Here is a 9,513-nt window from a genome sequence, read left to right on the forward strand (position 1 = left end):
CGATAAAACTTGCCGAACATAAAATTTATTGCGGTGACAACAGACCGACTTGCATGTTGATGCCGAAATCAAAAGAGGTCGAAGAATTTAGGATGCATAAGGCATTGTTCGAACATCCCGCAATCATCATTGCTGATTTTGAGTCTTTTCTCAAACCGTTGTCGTACTGCGAACCAGACCCCGAACTTTCTTCCACAACACCGTATCAGTTGCACGAAGCCTCGAGTTTCGGATATGTTGTTGTGCGACAGGATAGGATAGATGAACCGTATGTTTACCGAGGACCAGACGTAATCAAACATTTTTTTGAAAAGATGGTTGAAGAGGTTGAGACTATTGGCAGCCTCTTACGCGAATCGAAACCAATGCTTCCATTATCCAGCGATGAACTTCAATCTCACAATAACATTGAAACGTGTCCGGTGTGCGATCAACGTTTCACCGACGAGAACCGGAAAGTATTTCACCATAATCACTTCACCGGAAACTACATCGGTGGAATCTGTAACACGTGTAATCTAAAGATCCAAAAACCTACCTTTGTCCCTATATACCTTCATAATGGCAGCGGTTACGACTTCCATCTCTTAATTCGGAATCTTGGATATGACAGACAAAAAATAAATATTCTAGCAGAGAATGAAGAAAGGTACATCAGTGTCAGCAAGCGAGTATTGATTCCGGGAACAAACGAAACTGTGGAGATGAGATTTTTAGATTCTTACAGATTTTTATCTGCGAGCTTGGACGCTCTTGCCAGCAAACTTTCGGCTGAACAATTCAAAATTACAAAAGCTAGTTTTCCCAACGTAGACATAGAACTCGTTAGACGTAAAGGTATTTATCCTTACGAATATGTTAGTGATAATTCTAAATTTAATGACGACACTCTTCCACCTCAAAAAGAATTTTACAGTCGACTCAGAGAGAAAGGAATCACGGACGATGAATACGAACACGCGCAACGGATGTGGGACAAATTAGGATGTAGGACACTCGGCGATTATCACGATGCCTACTTAAAACTGGACGTGACAATACTCGCGGATGTTTTTCAAGCATTCAGGAAAACGTCGGTGAATATTTACAAATTAGATCCTGCATATTTTTACGGTCTCTCGGGCTTAGCGTGGTCTGCCATGTTATTACAAACAAAAATAAAACTCGAATTGATACCGGACGTGGACATGTTATATTTTATCGAGAGGGGGATACGAGGTGGAATGGTGCAATGCGTACAGAGACATGCAAAAGCAAATAGCGTTCACATGACAGAAGAATACGATCCTAACGAACAATCGAAATACATATTTTATGTGGATGCAAATAATTTATACGGACATGCTATGATACAAAAACTTCCTTACGGCGGGTTCGAATGGGTGGATACCACTTCCATTAACATTAATAATTTCAACGACTGTGAATTTGGCTTGTTTATAGAGGTGGACCTCGAATTCCCCGACCATCTACACGATTACTTCAAAGATCTACCTTCTGCACCCGAACTAAAATGTTCGCCCGATTCAAATCAACGTAAGCTTCTGTTAACATTGGATAGGAAAGAGAGATACGTTCTCCATTACAAAAATCTTCAATTCTTAATTGAGAAGGGAGTTCAAGTAATAAATGTGAGAAGAGTAATGAAATTCAAACATTCCGAGTGGTTAAAACCTTACATTGAAAAAAATACGTATCATAGAACACGCGCCACGTCAGATTTAGATAAAGATTTTTTTAAACTCATGAATAATGCTGTTTACGGAAAAACAATGGAGAATGTCAGGAAGCACGTGGACGTGAGATTAGTTCCCGACTCAAATAAATGTAGAAAATTGATAGCATCGCCAACATTCAAATCACGAAATATATATGATGAAAACCTGGCCCTGTTTGTGATGGATAAAAAAATAATCAAGTTCAACAAACCAATCTACGTGGGGGCGACGGTTTTGGATTTATCTAAACTGCATATGTTTGAATTTCATTATAATGTCATGAAACCCTTCTATAATGAAAATATAACACTTTTGTACACGGACACGGATAGTTTTATTTATTCCGTACAGACATCTGACCTCTACAACAATTTGAAACAACCGAAAATGATTGATCATTTCGACACATCTTCCTTCCCTCAACCAAACAGATTTGATCTCCCTTCTCGCAATAAAAAAGTGCTTGGTAAAATGAAGGATGAATGCAACGGAGAAATCATTCTGGAGTTCGCCGGCTTACGTTCCAAAATGTATGTGGTGAAAACAGAAACCAGCATCACCAAAAAAGCCAAAGGTGTTGGTAAAAATACCGTGAAAAACAAGCTTGTGTTCGAGGATTACATCAATTGCCTCTATTCACAGTCGAGGATTCTACGTTTGGAGACAAGGATACAAAGCGTAGACCACGTGATTACACAACAAACAAAGTTAGGAAAGTAGCATTAGATCCGCATGACGATAAAAGATGTATTTTGTCTTGTGGAATCCACACGTTGCCTTGGGGGCACTATCGTTTAGAAATTAGTAAAAATTGTAGGCAATGCAATTAAAAAAAACAACTTAAATAACTATAACTAAAATAAAAAAAAACAACTTTAACTGTCTCAAATTGTGAGAAACGTTGCAACGTTTAGAAAGTCGTTGATTTTGTTTCTGTATTTTCCGTCGTTGGGTTTCCTCGTCATGTCGATCGTCGCGAATCCGAAATCGTCACTGTTCCAGCAAGAAGAGCAGCGTTCCGAAAATTGATTGATCAACAGGCCGTTGAGTTTAGATAACATGGAAGGTAGAAATTCATGATCTGCCGTGCGGTGTACAGTCTCCATTGTTTGCTTTCGGAAACCAAAGAGATTCATTGTCCTTGCTAGTTATTTATTGTGTATGTGATAATTTGAGACAGTTAAAGTTGTTTTTTTTATTTTAGTTATAGTTATTTATGTTTTTTTTTTAATTGCATTGCCTACATTTATTTGAATCGGGAACTAATCTCACGTCCACGTGCTTCCTGACATTCTCCATTGTTTTTCCGTAAACAGCATTATTCATGAGTTTAAAAAAATCTTTATCTAAATCTGACGTGGCGCGTGTTCTATGATACGTATTTTTTTCAATGTAAGGTTTTAACCACTCGGAATGTTTGAATTTCATTATTCTTCTCACATTTATTACTTGAACTCCCTTCTCAATTAAGAATTGAAGATTTTTGTAATGGAGAGCGTATCTCTCTTTCCTATCCAATGTTAACAGAAGCTTACGTTGATTTGAATCGGGCGAACATTTTAGTTCGGGTGCAGGAAGTAGATCTTTGAAGTAATCGTGTAGATGGTCGGGGAATTCGAGGTCCACCTCTATAAACAAGCCAAATTCACAGTCGTTGAAATTATTAATGTTAATGGAAGTGGTATCCACCCATTCGAACCCGCCGTAAGGAAGTTTTTGTATCATAGCATGTCCGTATAAATTATTTGCATCCACATAAAATATGTATTTCGATTGTTCGTTAGGATCGTATTCTTCTGTCATGTGAACGCTATTTGCTTTTGCATGTCTCTGTACGCATTGCACCATTCCACCTCGTATCCCCCTCTCGATAAAATATAACATGTCCACGTCCGGTATCAATTCGAGTTTTATTTTTGTTTGTAATAACATGGCAGACCACGCTAAGCCCGAGAGACCGTAAAAATATGCAGGATCTAATTTGTAAATATTCGCCGACGTTTTCCTGAATGCTTGAAAAACATCCGCGAGTATTGTCACGTCCAGTTTTAAGTAGGCATCGTGATAATCGCCGAGTGTCCTACATCCTAATTTGTCCCACATCCGTTGCGCGTGTTCGTATTCATCGTCCGTGATTCCTTTCTCTCTGAGTCGACTGTAAAATTCTTTTTGAGGTGGAAGAGTGTCGTCATTAAATTTAGAATTATCACTAACATATTCGTAAGGATAAATACCTTTACGTCTAACGAGTTCTATGTCTACGTTGGGAAAACTAGCTTTTGTAATTTTGAATTGTTCAGCCGAAAGTTTGCTGGCAAGAGCGTCCAAGCTCGCAGATAAAAATCTGTAAGAATCTAAAAATCTCATCTCCACAGTTTCGTTTGTTCCCGGAATCAATACTCGCTTGCTGACACTGATGTACCTTTCTTCATTCTCTGCTAGAATATTTATTTTTTGTCTGTCATATCCAAGATTCCGAATTAAGAGATGGAAGTCGTAACCGCTGCCATTATGAAGGTATATAGGGACAAAGGTAGGTTTTTGGATCTTTAGATTACACGTGTTACAGATTCCACCGATGTAGTTTCCGGTGAAGTGATTATGGTGAAATACTTTCCGGTTCTCGTCGGTGAAACGTTGATCGCACACCGGACACGTTTCAATGTTATTGTGAGATTGAAGTTCATCGCTGGATAATGGAAGCATTGGTTTCGATTCGCGTAAGAGGCTGCCAATAGTCTCAACCTCTTCAACCATCTTTTCAAAAAAATGTTTGATTACGTCTGGTCCTCGGTAAACATACGGTTCATCTATCCTATCCTGTCGCACAACAACATATCCGAAACTCGAGGCTTCGTGCAACTGATACGGTGTTGTGGAAGAAAGTTCGGGGTCTGGTTCGCAGTACGACAACGGTTTGAGAAAAGACTCAAAATCAGCAATGATGATTGCGGGATGTTCGAACAATGCCTTATGCATCCTAAATTCTTCGACCTCTTTTGATTTCGGCATCAACATGCAAGTCGGTCTGTTGTCACCGCAATAAATTTTATGTTCGGCAAGTTTATCGATAGCAATCTGACGTCCGGTGTAATTTCGATAATTGGATTGTTTTCGATCGTCGAACGTGGTTAGGCATCTCGGGCAAACTTCGATGTGGTTTGCATACTTGGTAGTTTGACTTCTGACCAAACGTGATAGAGAACGAATTAGCGTGTAGTGATGAACATCCTCGTTTGAAATTAGAAGAAGATTAATCACACGAGCATCGTCATCGTCGATATCGCTTATCCTGACGGGATGCACGAGATATTTATCTGACGTGAAGGAATATACATTAATAGCGATGCGTTTTCCTGCACGATTTTCAAACTTTGTTATATCCGACAATGTCACCGGGTATTCGATGCCAGACATTACACTTTCAAACTCGGACTCGTATTGTTTGTAATGTCCAACCCACTGTGGATTATTTTTGCAATAAACAGGATGCAGTGCAGCCAATATACACCAAAGGAAACACTTGTTATCGCTGTTCTGTATATTTAACACAGCCCTCTTGTGTTGAATGTTCGGTGGAAGAGGAACGTAGCTGGAAGCGCGAAGAGGCGAGAATTGGTTCACGTAAACAGTTAACGTGTGAGGACTTCCACACAGAGACCATCCCGACCCTTTAGCCTCGAAATCGTCTTGTTTCTTAACCAGCTCATTGGTAACTTTATAATAGAAGTTGTCTAAATTTTCGACGTCAGCAAAATAAAGAGTCTGGTTTTTTGTACCATGATAAAAAATACTCGTTGTGCCATCGACTTTTTCGTATTCAGAAAACAGAACAACGTATACTTTTATAGAGTTGTTTTCAAGTTTATCTTTTAAAATATTTAGTACAGATGTTTTCGTTTCATCCAAGAAACTAAGGATGCCACGGCCGGGTTCTGACTTAATTGAAAAATCCTGGAGTTGTTCGTTGAATGCAGATCTAATTGGTTTGCGTTCATTATATAATTTAATTTGCTTGGAAGTGGAAGCTTCCGTTTCTGAATTATCGATTTTCCTTTTCGATGCTTGTCCGGTCGATGGTTTGCAAATTTTGATGTGTTTAGTTAAATTTGCAATGCTGATCATCTTTCCGCATCGAGCACAAGGCTTAGAAGGTAACGAACGATTAATTCTCGAACCTGTTTCGCTACATCTTGCCCTGTGCTTGCTAATATTAGTTTTAGATATTAATTTTTCGCAAGTAACACATTCAGTTTTATCATTTTTACGATTGAAACTGGTTGTGGATGCCATTGCTTTCTCCAAAATCACAGAAATCAAAAAGTCTATTATATAGCGATACAATTTTCAGGTATGTTATTTTAATAGAATTTTACGGAGCGAAATAGAAAACGCACGATCACGTCAAAATTCAATCTGGTCGAAATTACTATGAAAAACCACGTGAAACACCTTTAAACTTGAAATAATAGATGGTATGTAGCTTCAAAGAAAGTTAAATACCTATTATTTTTACAAAAACGAGGAGCGCTGCGACAGGACGTCCGTACTCTTCGGCTGCTCTCACGAGACTGACTGATCTGCAGTGTATGCCGTCTATATATAATAAAAGCGCGGACCGTATTGAAAACACCTGTAATAATTAACCAATCAGAAGACGCCACGTTAGATATGACTCATCACATTACGTCATAACTTGTTGCAATATGTTGTGTAATAGTTTACTCCCTTATAGTTAATACAACAAAGGGCATTAGATATGAGTCATCACAATATTACGTAATAACTTGTTGCAAAAACATTGTGCAATAGTATACCCTTATAAGTAATACAATTAAGAGGTGCTTAATATGAGTCATCACAATATTACGTAATAACTTGTGTTGTAGGCTCCACGTCATCGCCATGTTACGCTCGCCATTGTTTTTTTTTCTTTCTAATTTTCCAAGTTCATTAATTGTTAGGTTAAGTTGTGTCACGTAAGATCGTGAGCCTCGCCATAGTAAATCGAAGGGCTCATACTTTTCTGTTAAGATCCGAACCCCACTTCCACTTTGATATCAAACGCAATAAAAAAAATGCCTAATAATGTGTCCCGCACACACATTTTTTTCCTATCAACAACGGTACACAAACAAAAAAATCCATGCTAAAAAAAAAAATATGTAGTTCTGCGAGTGTGTATTTTTTCTTCCACAATACGTTAAGGGCGGTTAGGCTTGTTTCATGGGAGTCCCATCCACAAATCCCTTTACGTCTGTTAGAATCAACTCGCAGAACAGTCGCTCTAGATGATATGGAAGTTTTTTCCACGGCAGAGAGCTTTTCGGATTATAAGAGATTTGCGAGGTGGATTAATCCGCATCCGAAAAATTAGTCCCCCAATTCCAATTGTCTGAACTGAACATCATCATCGCACTCCGTTTTTTTTTCGATGAAAAGTCAGGAAGTACTCTTCCAAGCTCTCCTATTGTTCAGTGAACATGCCCTTCACGCAGCACAGTCGATTTCAAATACCGCTACAATACCATTTTTTTTCAGCATGAGGAGAAAAACAACGTAGCAGGGGGGGCCCAAAAACATCGTAGGAGAGAGGTCCCGTTAGGTCGTAGCAGGGGGGGGGGGGGCACACATTGTAGAAGATCGCACATGAGAGTTTTTTTAAAAAAAAAACATCGTAGCAGATTACACTGAGAGCAGGTCGTAGTAGATTACACTGAGGGGACCTTACAGTAAGAGGAGACAGACTTATAGGTAAGTCATTTCAAAAGTAGGTCAAAGGACGAGAGCAAAAATTTGCAGGAGGTAAAAAATAGCTTAAAAAAGTGATGCCAGAGCTTCTCTTCTGTCCATTTTTTCTCTCATTGTAGGTTAGTTTAGTCCGTAAAAAAAACGGACTACGCTGAGAGCAGAAGCCTATTAGCAATTCGTAGTAGATTACACTGAGGGATCTTACAGTAAGAGGAGACAGCTGCCTTATAGGAAAATATCGTAAGTCATTTCAAGAGTAGGTCAAAGGACGAGTTAGCATAAGAGCAAAGTTTGCAGGAGGTAAAAAATAGCTTAAAAAGTGATGCCAGAGCTTTTTCTGTCCACTTTTCTCTCATTGTAGGTTAGTTTAGTCCGTAAAACGTCGTAAAATAAAAAGTAGGTCAAAGGGTAGTTCCAGAACGTAGCATACTTACTACTACTCTCTAAAGTAGGTCAAAGCACGTAGAGGCTCTCGTGTAGTTTAGCACGTAATAAAAAAAATGAATAGGTTAAGTTATATCACGTAAGATCGTGATATACCTACAAGTGTGAGGTGGGAAAAAAGGGAAATTTTACTAAAACATCGCTAAACGCTAAAACATCGATAAAAAATTGTCAAAATATGTCAAAAACTGATATTCAATTGATAAAAAAGAGGATACAAATGCATACCTACAAGTGTGAGTGGGAAAAAGGGAAATTTTACTAAAACATCGCTAAACGCTAAAACATCGACAAAAAATTGTCAAAATATGTCAAAAACTGATATTCAATTGATAAAAAAAGAGGATAAAAAAGAACTCGTACCAAGTATTATTTTGAAACAATCAATATACACTACTCACTTAGGTGTTCAATATTCGATAGCAAATTTTCGAGAATGAAGCGGTCGAATTTGGATAAGGATAAAACTGCCTCGTAAGCAACCATCAAATCTTCCATTAATATGGAGAAAGGTGGCAGAGTTGTCAGTGTAACGAGCTACGAAGTCAGAGGTCTCAGGGTCGAACTTTGGGTATGGAACGGATATATCATTGTGTTTATCCAGCTATCCATTTCATCATCAACAAGATTAATCACGAAAGTCTGTGAACACATTAAGTCTCTAACGTTAAGTACATTCTGAAATATCGAAAGTTCAAAATTTTCACTAATACCTGAGTGAGTGTCCACAGTTCCTCTCGGCCAATCGTTCTGTAAGCTTTACGTTACAAGTAGAAATAATTTATCACTGGAAATCACATATATTCATGGCTTAATATTAGTTTAAAGGAAGTGCGCATCTAATACTATTTCGGACTGGCTGGAAATGCAATGTTTGCGAAAGATTGTGCAGTGATCTCCCATTGGCTGAATTTTGTGACCTATTTGCCCACACGCGTTCGCATTTTATCAGATATTTTTATTCGTTATTCCATAGTGGACTCTGAGGTTCCAATGCTATCGATTTAGACACGTGTCGCATATATTTTGACCCCAGGTTTATATTTTCTTTCACATACCAGTCTTGTGACTGCTGTTTGATTATCAACTGTTCGTCCCTTTCCGATACTCGAACGAGATCAAGTGACTTGATGAGCAGATCAAGGCCAGAAGGTTAACGATACTCGCCCGGGCCTCTTAATTTTTTCGAAGGACTCAAGGAGATATGTTTACGTAAACCTTTCAGTGACATATTTCTTCACTTAATTTGGAAATAACACACGAATGCATATAAATAACAAAACCAACCAAACAATCAGAGAACACGAAAAATTAACATGTTCATTGATATTAATCATATCGAGGTAACAAGTTGTAGCTGCGGTGTCGACACACACCTTTCAATTTATCTTGATTAATATACCTATGTACAGGGTGTCGCAAAACTCTTTCAACAACGCTTGGGTGCTGGTAGATATCATCAAAACAAGTAACTTTTCCCTATAAAGTTTTCCTCGAAAGCGCGTAGTTTCTGCGCTATAAGCGCTTAAAATCTATCCTGTACGTATACAACCCAACACAGCAAACGCTTGCTCTGACATAGCTACCAGGGGCGCGTGGC

The 9,513-nt window shown here is 38.5% G+C and overlaps 1 protein-coding gene across 2 annotated transcripts in view; it reads right to left on the reverse strand.

The window, feature by feature from the left end:
• The window catches only part of LOC145985764 (clavesin-2-like), a 29,242-nt gene extending 20,450 nt beyond the window's left edge, over positions 1-8,792 (reverse strand). The window contains exon 1 of one of the 2 annotated variants that reach the window (XM_083119839.1): positions 8,627-8,792. The gene's annotated coding sequence lies outside the window, so the exon portion shown is untranslated. The remainder of the gene's footprint in view (positions 1-8,626) is intronic. The other variant, XM_083119838.1, reaches the window with a different exon arrangement.
• Between the last annotated feature and the right edge of the window lie 721 nt (positions 8,793-9,513).

The sequence above is a fragment of the Lepisma saccharinum genome, chromosome 3 (genome assembly GCF_977018435.1).
Source record: "Lepisma saccharinum chromosome 3, izLepSacc3.1, whole genome shotgun sequence".
Classification (NCBI taxonomy): domain Eukaryota; kingdom Metazoa; phylum Arthropoda; class Insecta; order Zygentoma; family Lepismatidae; genus Lepisma; species Lepisma saccharinum.